General features: G+C 39.3%; 1 non-coding gene across 1 annotated transcript; it reads left to right on the top strand.

The window, feature by feature from the left end:
- The first annotated feature begins 13,747 nt into the window (after positions 1–13,747).
- Positions 13,748–13,854, top strand: LOC142173124 (small nucleolar RNA R71). The gene has a single exon (XR_012702554.1). It is a non-coding gene; the product is annotated as a small nucleolar RNA R71 (small nucleolar RNA).
- Positions 13,855–15,024: the final 1,170 nt, after the last annotated feature.

The following is a 15,024-nucleotide window of genomic DNA, read 5'->3' as shown; positions in this document are numbered from 1 at the left end:
CAGGCAAGCTAGGGTACCTAAAAGAAAGTAATCATCTTGTTTTGCAGGAACACCACAGAGTAAGCCGCAAAGGAAAATGGTATCTAGATAGTGCGTGTTCCAGTCATATGACAGGAGACAAAAACCTGTTCAAAGAAGTTACAAAAATCGATGGAGGAAGTGTTAAATTTGGAGACGATTCAAGGGACAAAATAGTCGGTACTGTAACAATTCCCTTCAATAACAATTGTGACATTACTGAAGTTTATCTCGTCGATGGACTAAACTACAATCTCTTGAGCATAAGTCAACTCTGCGATTCTGGATATGAGGTAAAGTTTAAGAAAACAGGTTGTGCTATTGAAGACGAATCAGGTAAGATAATTCTTCCTGGAAAAGGTATGGAAATGTTTATATACTTGATGGTTTTGAAAATATAGATGGCCATATTTGCTTATCTTCTATATCTAATGATCCATGGTTATGCTATAGGAGACTAGGTCATGCTAGCATGCATTTGATTGAAAAACTGTCCAAACATGATTTAGTTGTTGGTTTGCCTAAATTGAATTTTTCTAGAACTCATGTTTGTGATGCATGTCAAATGGGTAAACAGACCAGAAATTCTTTCAAAAAATAAAGATATAGTATCTACTTCAAAACCTTTGCAATTACTTCATATGGACTTATTTGGGCCTACTAGAACTGCTAGCATAGGAGGAAAGAGGTATGCATTTGTTATTGTTGATGATTTTTCACGTTTCACTTGGGTAATCTTCTTGTCTCATAAGGATGAAGCTTTAAGAAATTTTGAAGTTTTCTGCAAAAGGGTTGAAAGAGAAAGGGGACATCTGATCTCAAAAATTTAGAGTGACCATGAAGGAGAATTTGAAAGCAAAGCTTTTGAAGACTTCTGTAACGATCAAGGATACACTCATAATTTCTCTACACCATGCTCACCACAACAAAATGGGGTTGTGGAAAGAAAGAACAGAATTCTCCAAGACATGGCAAGAACCATGCTACTAGAACATTCATTGCCAAACCACTTCTGGGCAGAAGGTGTAAGTACTGCTTGTCACATCCTCAACCATTGCCTCATAAGGCCAATTCTGAAAAAGACCCCATATGAACTCTGGAAAGGTAATCGTTCGAATATCAGTTACTTCCATCCCTTTGGAAGCAAATGTTTCATTCATAATAACGGTAAGGATAATCTTGGAATGTTTGATCCAAGAAGTGACAAAGGTATTTTCTTGGTTATTCATTAAATAGCAGATCTTTTAGAGTCTATAATAAACGTACTTTATGTGTAGAAGAATCTATACATGTTATATTCGATGAAAATAATCCCTTGGTCGAGAAAGGAACTACTGTAGGTGAAGAAGATCAAACTCAAAAAGCTCAGGATAAAGGAAAATCACAAGAGTCGACTAATACATCTGGGGTTATCGAGTCAACTGGTGAAAATAGTAGTAATATTCCAGATCCACAAATCGAGTCGATTACAAATGCAATTCAACCAAATGAATGGAGAAGCGAACCCGAATATCCTCAGAAATTTATTATAGGGGATCCAAACGAAGGAATGAAAACCAGGGCTGCTCTCAAGAAGAAAGCAAACATTGCATTGATTTCTCAAATTGAGCCAAAAAAGATAGAGGAAGCACTAAAAGATTCAAGCTGGGTGCAAGCCATGCAAGAGGAATTAGATCAATTCAGCAAGAATCAAGTGTGGAAACTAATACCCAAACCTGATAATATGTCTGTAATCGGAACAAAGTGGGTATTTAGAAACAAATTGAACGAGGATGGAAAGGTCATAAGAAATAAAGCTAGACTAGTTGCTTAGAGCTATTCACAGCAAGAAGGAGTCGACTATGATGAGACTTTCACCCCAGTAGCTCGTTTGGAGTCCATACGAATTCTTCTGGCATACACATCTTTTAAAGGATTCAGGTTGTTTCAAATGGATGTTAAAAGCGCCTTTTTAAATGGATTTATCGAGGAAGAAGTTTTTGTGAAACAACCTCTAGGCTTTGAGGACTCAAAATTTCCATACCATGTATACAAGCTTACTAAAACACTGTATGGGTTGAAACAAGCTCCACGTGCCTGGTATGATAGGCTGAGTACCTTTCTTATTGATCATGGCTTTACAAGAGGTAAAATAGACACTACTTTATTTATTAAACGATCATCAAAAGGTAACCTCATTATTCAAATTTATGTTGACGATATTATATTTGATAGTGCTAACCCTCTTATGTGCAAGGAATTTTCAAATCTTATGCAAAGCGAATTTGAAATAAGCATGATGGGTGAGCTTATGTTCTTCCTTGGGCTACAAATTCAACAATCCAAAGAAGGAACTTTTATAAGTCAGACCAAATATACAAAAGGGTTGATTCAAAAATTTGGTATGAACAATGCAAAATCAATTGGCACTCCAATGAGCCCCGCTACAAATCTAGACAAAGATGTACATGACACCCCTATTGATGAAACCAAATATAGGGGAATGATTGGATCACTACTATATCTGACAGCAAGTCGACCAGATATTATGTTCAGCGTATGTAAATGTGCCAGGTTTCAGTCATCTCCTAAGGAGTCACATTTGACTGCTGTAAAGAGAATCATTCGATATCTCATTGGAACTGTATCTTATGGATTGTGGTATCCTCGCTCTAACTTTTTTAAACTAGAAGGTTTTTCAGATGCTGAACTTGCAGGTGATAAAGAAGATAGAAAAAGCACAAGCGGCACATGTCAATTACTAGGAAAGACTTTAATATCCTGGAACAGTAAAAAGTAAGCATCAGTCGCTTTGTCCACTACTGAAGCTGAATACATTGCTATTGGACAATGTTGTGCACAACTAATATGGATGTCTCATCAATTGGGTGACTATGAGCTTTCGTTTAAACCTATACAAATCTTTTATGATAATTCTAGTGCTATTTGTCTTTCAAAAAATCCTGTGCATCATTCCAGAGAAAAGTATATAGATATTAAGCGTCATTTTATTAGAGATCATGTTCTTAAGGGAGACATAGAAATATCCTTTGTTGGAACTTCTGCACAATTAGCTGATATTTTTACTAAGCCTTTGTTAGAAGAAAGATTTTGTACTTTGAGAAAATTACTTGGTATTATTTGCATTTCTAATAACTTTTAGGACCTATGTGCTTAGTTACTTTTAAAGTGCTATAATTGCCTTTTCCCACGCCTTAATTACGCCTCCGATTTTTTCCTCTCTTTTTTGCTTCTTTCACATCAATTCGCAGTTCAAAGATGGAAAGCCAATCATCACGTCTTCTCAACTGACAACTTTTCCTTTCTTGTACTCAACCGTCAAAACCCTCTTCTTAAGTTAGAAAACCCCATCTCCATCTCCTCTTCAATACCTCTAGCAAAGCCCCTTCTCTATAATGGTGAAACACTCCAAAAATCCCTCTGCCTCCACCAGAAAGAGTATCCGCTCCAAAGCAAAAGCCCCTTCTGCGCCTCCTGAGCAAGTAGACCCAGGGTCTGATTGCTCTGAAGGCTTCGCCTCATCTCAGGGAGATTTCTCTAAACACTCCCAACTTCTAAGAGAAAAAGCTTTAGGCAAGCGACCCATGGAAGATCCCCCTATTTTATCCACCCCAAAGAAATCAAAGGTTGATTTCTCCGCCTCACTCGAGTCTGACCTAAATTTCTGGGATACCCCAAATAGGGATCTTTTCATTACTCTTAAAGACAAGCCTATCGCCCATGGAAGGGTCGTAGATCTTGATGATATGAAAGCCCTTAACTGTAAGGTTAAAGAACTTTTTGTTTATCAAGGGTGGGAAAAATTCCTCTCTATTCATCCGCCTAAGGTATTTGAACCCCTGGTCAAAATGTTTTATGCAAATTTTTGCTCTAGTAAACCGGATAGGTTGGACTAGGTAAGCGCATTGTTCTTGATTGTGCCTTGTTTGACTCACTTTTTCAATGTCGTTGCTATGGTTTCCCTACTCTGTTTAAAAACGTGTGTCCTGATGACTTTGAAATCTCTTTTGACCAAGCCAAATAGTGCATTGTTGAGTGTCCCTCTGAAATCCTTCCAAACCAATTGGGCCTCAATGATGTTAGTTTTGAAACTCGGGTTCTGGCCCATATTATGGCAACCACCCTGCTTCTCCGAACTAGTTCCTTTTCAACCTTCTCTCAAAGAGATACATTCTTTGTCTACTGCCTTATCACCAAACTCAAAATCAAGCTTTCCTGGGTTATCAATTTCATGATAGAAAGTGCTGAAGATCCCACTAGTTTACCCTATGGCATGGCAATCACTCATATTCTGGAAGCCCATCAAATTTCTCTGTCCAACTATCCTTTCATCACTGTCTCCAAGTCCTATAATTCTAGAGCTTTTGCTAGTATAGGCTATGTGAGTATCAAGGGATCCTGAGTTAAGAAAAGTGAGAGTGAAGCAAAGTAGGCCCCTATAGAATCCAAACCTTCACCCGCTATTCCTCCTCCTACTCTTGTCAGTTCTGAGCTTAGTGAGAAGCTTTGCACTATTAACTCCCAACTCTCTAACATCAAGAACCTTCTTTCCGCCACTTAGTCTACTATGGGTGACATTCATGCTATTTCCAAGGAAACAGGGTCTGACGTGTCAAAAATCAGAGTTGTTGTTCTTAGAGTGAGGGAGAATGCTGTCAAAGCTTTCAAGGAGGTTCACGACAGGCTGGATGGTATGAGCGTCTCTGCAAATACAAGCTTCGAACAGTTAAAGGAGGTCATCTGCAACACCCTTACCTATTTCCTGCGCCGCTAGTGTGGATGTTTTTAAGACTATGTGTTTGTTTTTTATTGGCAATTTGTTTTGGTGGTTTGTGGGCTGTGGTTTAAGCCCCTAGATAATTATGTTTTTGCTGCTACTGTGGGCTGTTTTACCAGCCGCTGGATAATCTCTTTACCTCTTCTGCTTTACTGCTATCTATTCTCTTATTTCCTCTTTGCTGATGACAAAAAGAGGGAGAAAATCTATGTGTATAGGTAGCATATATTGGTATATTGTATAGGTACAATTAGGTAGCATATATTGGTATATTGTACAGGTACAAGTCGACTGCATACATTGAGGGGGAGTATCATGGACAAGTCAAGTCGACTAGTAAAACACAGGGAAGTCGACTGGTGTTTACTTCTTTGCATTATTATATTATTTTGTCATCATCAAAAAGGGAGAGATTGTTAGATCTTATTTTAATGATGCAAATAATATACATGTGCAGGAAATCAATTACAAGAAGTAAAGAAGACTGCTGGAGTGGTTCATGATGTATAAGGAAAGAAATCAATTAGCATACAATCGGCAAATCTGGAAAGGACTCGCAAATCTGGGCGGAATCTAATCAATAAATCAATCAGCAATAACAACGATTAGCTGAGTTGGAAAGAATCAAATAAGCCTTGAGTAAAGGCACAAATCAAGTGCAGAATCACGGAAGATTGAAGGATACGAAGAGATTTGGTACGCGACCGCATTTGGAAGAACCAACAATCAAGGAGTAATCTTCATTCGTATCTCTGTTGAAGGAAAGCAATCAAGAGAAGCAACGACTGATTCCTTATTCTTGGAAAGAATCAATTCTTTCTAGGGATCAAATCTCTTGGATTGTCAAGCCTCTACCATCCATCAAAGCATTTATACCTCGTTGTAAACTCTAGTGTTTATACTTTGATCAAACCAAAATCACTTTCTTTATTCTACTGCAAACAAGCATTATAGTTCACTAAGATCTGCTGTGTAACAAGTCAGGGAAAGAAAGAGAGCATAACACTGGTAAGGCATTGTATCAAAAACGAGTGCTGGAGAAACTGAGTGAAACTCACTACAACTGTACTCGGAAGAAACTCATTTACTAAAGAGAACTCCCTTGCAACCCAAGGGGACTAGACTAGGATTTATATTGAATCTGAACCAGTATAAAAATCCTAGTGTCTTTAATTCCTGCAATTACTTTCTGCAATTTACTTCCTGTTATTATATCTGTCAATTTATCATATCTAGTCGACTACTCAAGTCTTGTGATCTGTGTAGATATCAACATGGACGCCGTATAAGTAGTGCCGCCATATCTTCAAAGCATATATTACTGCAGCCAATTCCAAATCATGAGTCGGGTAATTCTTTTCATGCTTCTTCAATTGTCTTGATGCATAAGCAATCACCTTCCCACGTTGCATCAATACGCACCCCAAACCTATACATGAGGCATCACAATATACCACATAACCTTCTGTTCCTTCTGGGAGAGTGAGCACTTGCGCGGATGTCAATTGGTTCTTTAGCTCTTGAAAACTTCATTTACAAGCGTCAAACCACTGGAACTTAGTAGCTTTTTGTGTTAACTTAGTCAATGGTGCTGATATAGAGGAAAACCCTTCTACAAATAGCCTATAATATCCTGTTAGCCCCAAGATGCTGCAGACTTATGATGGTGTTGTAGGTCTCGGCCAATTCTTTATTGCATCGATCCTCTAAGTGTCGACACTAATACCCTTGTCAAATATCACATGGCCAAAGAATGCTACTGAGTTCAGCCAGAATTCACATTTGGAGAGCTTAGCATATAACTTATGATCCTAAAGCGTCTGTATTACTATCCGCAAGTGGCCCGTATGTTCCGCCTCCGAACGAGCATACACCAGAACATCATCAATGAATACAATCACGAACGCATCAAGATAGGTCCTGAATATGGTATTCATGAGAAACATAAAAGCTGTTGGGGCATTTGAGCCTGAACGACATCACCAAGAACTCAAAGTGCCCATATTTTGTCTGGAAGACCGTCTTTGGAATATACTTCTCCTTAACCCTCACCTGATAATACCCTGAACGTAAGTCAATCTTGGAGAATACTTGGCACCCTGGAGTTGGTCAAAAAGGTCGTCAATCCTTAGAAGTGAATACTTGTTCTTTATATTAAATTTATTCAACTGTCGATAATCGATACACATCCTTAACGGCCCGTCTTTCTTCCGCACGAACACAATGGGTGCACCCGAAGGTGAAGTGATAGGCCTTATGAAGCCCTTATCCAGCAAGTCCTTCAATTGCGCCTTCAACTGTTAGAACTCTGTCGAGGCCATCCTATATAGAGGAATAGATATGGGTTGAGTGTCAGACAACACATCAATGCTAAACCCAGTCTCCCATTCAGGAGGAATTCCTGGGAGTTCATCTGGGAAAACATCTGGAAATTTATTAACCATGGGGATTGATTTTAGAGTAGGCGGCTTCGCCTCCGCATCCCTAACGTGAACTAGATGATAAATGTAGCATTTTGAGATCATCTTCCTTGCCTTAAGATAGGAAATAAACCTATATTTCGGTGTCGCAGTGTTCCCTTCCATTCAACGACGGGTTCACCAGGAAACTGAAACCTAACCATCTTCATACGATAGTCAACATTTGCATAGTATGAGGCCAACCAGTCCATTCCCATTATCACATCGAAATCAACCATTTCTAACTCAAATAAATTCGCCAAGGTTTGACGACTACAAACTATCACTGTGCAACCCCTATATATGCTTCTAACAATCATAGAATCTCCTATCGGAGTAGATACCACAAGTGGTTTACTTATCAATTCAGGTTCAACGCCAAACTTATTAGCCACAAAGGGTGTAACATATGATAATGTAGATCCCGGATCAATCAGCGCGTAGAGTATCTTTGGAAGCTCGTTCATTACATTATGTGCAATTAGAGTCATGCAAAAGAAGAAAAGGGATAGCCTCACATACCTTATATATAAACTGCCCAACCTCAAGCTTATGCAAATGTCATGACTCTTTAGTCTACAATAAGAGAAATGACACTATCATTATCTTTTAGGCGTCGCAACTATTATGTATCGACCACAACCTATTTTACGATGAAACGGACATCACCTCCCTTATATATATGAATTCACACAAGTCAAAACAATCACAAAACAGACCAACATACCCTATCACTTCATACACATTACGACAACCATAATAGTGTCAAACAATCTGAATATGTTACGACGAACGACCAGCAAACAACCCTCCCATTATGTGGTGTTTCTCCACACCCTTCCTCCTCTAAACTCCATAAAAACAGTAGCAAAAGAGACAACCTAATGGCAACACGAAACAGCCCACAAAATAGTCCCACAAGTTCGGCAACTCAAAATTAATTTTTCAGTTTACTTAAATGTGTTTCGACTTGTATTTTCTTTCAAATTGAGAAACACAACCAAAACTACATAATTATACCTCTTATCCAATAAACCAGCTATTAATTCAACTTAAAAATAAGTTCACAACCAACCAACCATGACACAAGAACAAACAACATACCACTCTTTCGAAACTCGCTAGGTCTATTCTTTACGATCGAGTTACAACTCGTAAACGCATAGATAATGGAAGGAGAAGCATAGCCTTACCTTGTACTGAGTATAACCCATGAAACCTGGTCCTTCTTTATCAAAAATCAGCTCCTCAATGCAGCTACAAGAAGGAGAAAGAGAAACTAGCAAGTTGTCCAGACTTTTCGGCACTAGAATCACGTCGTAACACCCGAAATACCCTAGGGTTTGTGTGGGATTTTTGGGGAGGAGTTGCAGGGATTCAATTTGGTTTTCACAGTCTGAAAGATGGGTGAAATAAATGAGTTTATAATCCCTTAAAAGTCACCTCTTGTCCGACTTTGGGGCTTTTAACTGAGTCCTCTCATTTTGGCAAGTAGGTGATGCACCTACTTGTCACCTACCAATATGTGCAGTCTCACAAAAATGCAAATATATGTATACTCTGAGATCATATTGACAAACAGTTTAATGCGTTGGAAACTAGACTCATAGATATTCAATATAGTGGGTAGATAACCCCATAATTCCCAGTAAATTGGGAGAAAAGCTTAGTAAAATTTGACCTAAAATTTAAGTAAAATTATGAACATAAGTTGCGACAACTTTTGTTGCATAAGTCGTTTGACTTCAAGACTTATGATACAAATATTATATGATTCAAGTACCATAAAATATGACCTCTTGAGAATATTAGCACCCCTAGGTTTACCTAAAAATACGGATTACAACATCCTTGAGTCGTTTAACTTCTAATACTTGTTAACCACCCTCATACACCCTTGTATCATTTAAAACCAATAGGATTAACTTCTTATCATCTCAAAGATAATCTCTTCTCATATTTACGTTGACTAACTTATGACATGAACCAACGTGCTTGAATATGGGCTGTAACATTAATGCCCACAAAGCTCTATGCTCTAACTCCACTAGTAAGTGAAATGCCTTCCCAAACACCAACATGTACGGTGACATGTCGATCGTAGTTTTGAAAGCGGTACGATAGGCCCAGAGTACATCACCTAACTTTTTCACCCAATCTGTTCTTGTAGCGTTCACAGTCTTTGTCAACACGTTCTTTATCTCTCTGTTCGAAACTTCCACTTGCACAGTCGTTTGTGGATGATATGGGGTGGCAACCTTGTGGTGTACATCATACTTTTCTAACAACTTTGCAAAGGCTCGATTACAGAAGTGAGTGCCTCCGTCGCTGAATATTGCCCTTGGAGTGCCAAATCAGGTAAATATACTCTTTCTCAAAAAACTAATTACCCCATTCGTATCATTTGTAGGGAGTGCTGCAGCCTTCACCCATTTGGACACGTAATCCACAACGACGAGTATGTATTTGTTTCCATATGAGCTACGAAAGGCCCCATGAAATCGATTCCCGTAATATCAAACACTTCTGCCTCCTAAATTGAATTCATAGGAATCTCATGTTGGCAGGAATTATTCCCAGTTCGTTGGCATCACAACCCTTCACCCATAAGTGTGCATCTTTGAACAACGTCGTCCAGTAGAAGCCCGACTCCAACACTTTTGCCACTGTCCTTACTCCCCCGAAATGGCCACCATAAGGCGACGCGTGACAAGTCTGCAAAATTGAAGATTGGTCTATCTCGGGGATACATCTCTGGATCATGTTATCAACACAAATCCTGAACAGATAAGGCTCATCCTAATAATACATGCGACAATCACAAAAGAACTTTTTCTTTTTTTATAGAGGAAAGGTCATAAGGAATAATATTGCTCGCGAGGTAGTTTCCAATGTCAGCATACCATGGCGCTACCTCAAGACTTATGGCTAATAGTTGTTCATTCGGGAAAGTCTCCACAATCTCATCCACCTCAACCTTCTTCTCGGCTCCTTCCAGCCTAGACAAGTGATCAGCCACTTGGTTCTCCGTTCCCTTTCGGTCACGGATTTCCAAGTCAAATTCTTGTGCAGTAGCACCCATTGAATCAGGCGCGATTTTGAATCCTTCCTCTCGATTAAGTACCTGTGAGCAACATGGTGAATATAAACAATTACCTTCGAGCCTATCAGGTATGACCTGAATTTTCAAATGCGAACACCACTGCTAGCATCTCCTTCTCGATCACTGTATAATTTAGCAGGGCACCACTCAGAGTTCTACTTGCGTAGTATATTGGATGCATGACTTTGTCTTTTCGCTGCCCAAAACGTGCTCCCACAACATATTCACTTGCATCACACATCAGCTCAAATGGTTGCTCCCAGTCAGGGGAAACTATGATAGGTGTTGTTACCAACTTCTTCTTCAATTCCTCAAAAGCTACCCTGCAGTCATCAGAAAACACAAAAGGGTGATTTTTTTCAAGCAATTTACACAACGGGTTAGCAATTTTGGAAAAAACATTTATAAATATCCTATAGAAACTGGCGTGTCCGAGGAAACTTCTTATTACTTTGACGGAAGTGGGTGGTGGAAGTTTTTCGATCACATCAACCTTTGCACGATCTACCTCAATGCCTTTACTCGACACTAGGTGCCCCAAGACTATACATTCTTGTACCATGAAATGGCACTTTTCCCAGTTGAGTACCAGATTAGTCTCAATACACCTCTGCAATACTCTTCTCAAGTTCATAAGGCAATCATCGAATGAGTCCCCCGCCACTGAGAAGTCATCCATGAAAACCTCAATTATTCCTCTACCATATCTGTGAAGATGGCCATCATGCAACTTTGGAATATGGCAGGTGTATTGCATAGGACAAACGGTATTCTCCGAAAGGCATAGATACCATAAGGGCAGGTGAACGACGTTTTCTCTCTATGCAATAGAAATCTGATTATACCCCGAGTACCCATCCTGAAAGTAGAAGTGGGAACTCCCTGCCAATCTTTCTAGCATCTGATCAATGAATGGCAGTGGGAAATGGTCTTTCCGAGTAGCCATGTTCAACTTTCTGTAATCTATACAGCTTCGTCAACCTGTGATTGTTCGTGTTGAGATCAACTCATTCTTATTATTTTTCACTACCGTCATACCGGCCTTCTTTGGCACACACTGGACTGGCTTAACCTAGTTACTGTCAGAGATGGGGAATATGATTCCCGCATCTAACCACTTAATCACTTCTTTCTTCACCACTTCTTTCATGTTAAAGTTCAGACTTCTTTGATGTTCTTTGGAAGGTTTGTGCCTATCTTCCAGTAAAATCTTATGCATACAGAAGGTCGGGCTGATACCCTTAATATCTGCAATGGTCCAACCAATTGAAGTTTTGCACTCCATCAATACCTGCAAAAGCTGCTTTGCCTGCACATTTAACAAACTAGATGAGATAATAACATGTAAAGTTGAGTTAGGTCCCAAAAAAGCATACCTGAGATGAGGTGCTAGAGGCTTTAGTTCCAACTTTGGTAGATCTTCTATCGACGGCTTAGCTAGAGGAGTTTTCCTTTCTTCTAAGTGCAAAGGCTCAAATTCGAGCTCTATTCTCTAAAAACCCTGGCCTTGAGCAAGTACCTACTCCGCCAAGTCCTCTCCATTTTCTTCGTCTAAGTTCTTGAGACATGCTGCTAGAGGGTCCTTAGTGTTCAATGTCTCATCTTCCTCTTCCAAAATTACATCAACAACTTCTATTATTTAGCAGTTAGCAAATTAACTTAGTCACCGTATAGATTTCTACACATTGAATGTTATTTCTTCATCATTTAGTCTCATTTTGAGCTTTCCAGTTTCATAGTCAATTAAAGCTCTCCCATCCAAGAATGGTCATCCCAAAATTATAGGAATCTCCTCGTCAACCCGACAATCGATAATGACAAAATCTGTTGGGAATACAAACTTCCCAACCTGTACTAATATATCATCAAGGACACCAGAGGGTCTCTTTACTATCCGGTTAGCTAGTTGTAGTAACATGGATGTGGGTCTAGCTCTTCCAATGCCTAGCCTTTTGTAGATAGCCAGGGGCATCAAGTTTATGTTTGTCCCCAAATCACAAAGTGACTTAGAAAACACATAGTTTCCTATTGTGCATGGAATTGTGAAACTCCCTGGGTCAGACAGATTCTCAGCTATGGGTCTCGTCACAACAACACTACAAGTCTGAGTCAGTGTAACCGTGGCCAAGTCTTGAAATTCGAACTTACGAGACATCAAGTCCTTCATTATTTTTGCATAACCAGACATTTCCTTTAAGGGGTCAATCAATGGAATGTTCACTTGAATTTGCTTCAACATCTCCAAGAATTTCTTATACAGCTCGTCTTTCTAATTGGCCAATCTTTGTAGGAATGGTGCTAAAGTCGCTTCTTCCCTGTGATTTGGATTTTATTTTTCTCAGGCACTGCTTCTACTGTCATTTCTTGTACTACCTCAGTCTCCTTCGCAACCTCTTTTTCTTTGCTGGTGTTCTCTTGTTCCTATTGTACCATCACCTCAGTTAACCCTGTTGAATCATCTATCTCAATGGGTACTGGCACAAGTGTTTCAGTAGGTCGACTTTCACGAGCAATTTTTTTCTCTAGATCCAGGTCTTTACCATTTCGTAGACTCACTGCCATAAGCTGTTTCGGGCCCTACTCTTTTGGATTGATTTGTGTGTCTGTAGGTAACGTCCCTTGGGGATGATTATTTAGAGCCATCAAAATCTGTCCTAATTGAATCTCAATACCCTTTATTACCGATTCATGTAATTCTACTCTCTTAGTTATTTTTCCAATGGACCCAATCAGTTGTTGCAACATTCCCTTAAGTTCAGCAAACCCATCATCTTGTCTCACAATCTGTTGTTGTTGATAAACATGCTGCTGATTTTGCTAGTTGTAACCTTGTTGCCTTTGGTAGGGCACCACTTGATCCTGTGGTCGCATAGCTCCAGGATTGTTGCTGTTATTGTACTGCTGCTGTGCTAGTCTGTATTGTTGATTTTGCTGACCTCAATTCTTATTACCTTGCCTTTGTCCCCCATAGCTGGCCACATAGTTCATATCTTCCTGATATTGCTGGTTGTCACCTTCCGCACTCCACAAGAAAACATATGGTTGGTTAATGCATGGCGTATATAAGCCTCCGTTAGTTTCGTCAACTATGTGTACCTACTGCTTCTAGCCTGATTCGTCTATCGTTTTGGTGAGGATACTCATTTACGTCACTAGAGTGGTCATATTTTCAGCTATGAAGTTGTTTGGGTCCAAAGCCACTGAATGAACTACAGGAGTGATTGTAGAGTCTCTTGTCATCCATCCTGAGTTTTGGGCCATCTTATCAAGTAGGATATTGCTTTCTCTGAATGTTTTGCTCAAAATGCTCCATCAGCTGAAGCATCAAGATTGGCCTTTAAGCTATCTGCCAATCCCATGTAAAACCTCTACCCCAACATCTGCTCCGGAATGCCATGATGTGGATACTTAACTAGCATACCCTTGAACCTCTCCCACATTTCTTGTAATGTTTCTGTTAGTTTCTGCCTGAAGCTCAATATCTCATCAATTTACTTATCAGTCTTATTGGGTGGGTGGAATTTGTTTAAAAATTGCTTGACTAATTCCTCCCAAGTAGTGATAGTTTATGGGGAGTGAATTAAGTGATGTCTGAGCCTCTCCCTTCACCGAGAATGGAAACAACAACAACTTTATTGCTTCCGATATCACATTAGGTTGCCTTTGCGTGACATATATCGATAGGAAATTCTTCAGATGCTGCTGAGGATCTTCAACGTACGACCTTGAAAATAGTCCCTTGTTCTGCAAAAAATGCAGCATGTTGTTGGTGATTTGAAATGATTCTGCTTGTATCTGAGGGACTGCAATTGCGGTTGCTAGGTTGTCGGCGGTGGGTTATGCCCAATCATACAAGGATGTTTCTTGCACAAGAGGCACCACACCTTAATTGTTTGGGTCACTCGCATTGTTTCTGTTATTTACTTCATCTCCCATGTTTGGTTCGATTTGTTCTATTGAGTTCTGTTGCAGTTTGCCCTGCTTGTTTGGACGACTTAGTGCCTTGAAAACTTTATCAAGATCTGATAATGATTCGAACAATTCACTAGTTTTTGAGGAGTTTCTAGGCATGCACCTGTAACACCCAAGATTGCAAATGTTAGAATTTTAATGTATTTAGTTTAAATTAAAGAAAATTGACTACACTAAGAATTTTAGCTTTTTTTTAGCTGCATTTAATAGCATTGTTAACTCCCCGATAATGGCGCCAAAATTTGATCACCCAACTATGCCTTATAAAAAGGACTAAGCGGTCGTTGCAAAATATATTTCGGTGTTCAGAGTCGAATCCCACAGGGAATTAACTTATTAAGCACAACTATTAGACTCACACAATTTTACGTAATCAATCTTCAGAAATATTTAAATAATAAAGTGGATGTTTACTAACTAAATAATACGTAATGAAAGTGCAATAAATAATAACTAACTATGAACGGGTTGTAGACAAGAATTGGAATGATCTAAGGTTATGATTTCGCATAATATCGGAATTATTTCCACTACGTTTTTTTATAAATTTGTCTAAGTCTTCTCTACCGATCATGAGCACTCTGACTATCGTAACTCTCTCCCGAGTAATTACCACAATATACTAGACATATTCTCCCAAATTACGCTAGCTGGCCTTAAGTATAATTCACTCAGATTGCACCAAGGTTTCGTTA

This window comes from Nicotiana tabacum, chromosome 18 (assembly GCF_000715075.1).
Source record: "Nicotiana tabacum cultivar K326 chromosome 18, ASM71507v2, whole genome shotgun sequence".
Taxonomy (NCBI): domain Eukaryota; kingdom Viridiplantae; phylum Streptophyta; class Magnoliopsida; order Solanales; family Solanaceae; genus Nicotiana; species Nicotiana tabacum.
This window is presented reverse-complemented; position numbering and strand designations above follow the sequence as displayed.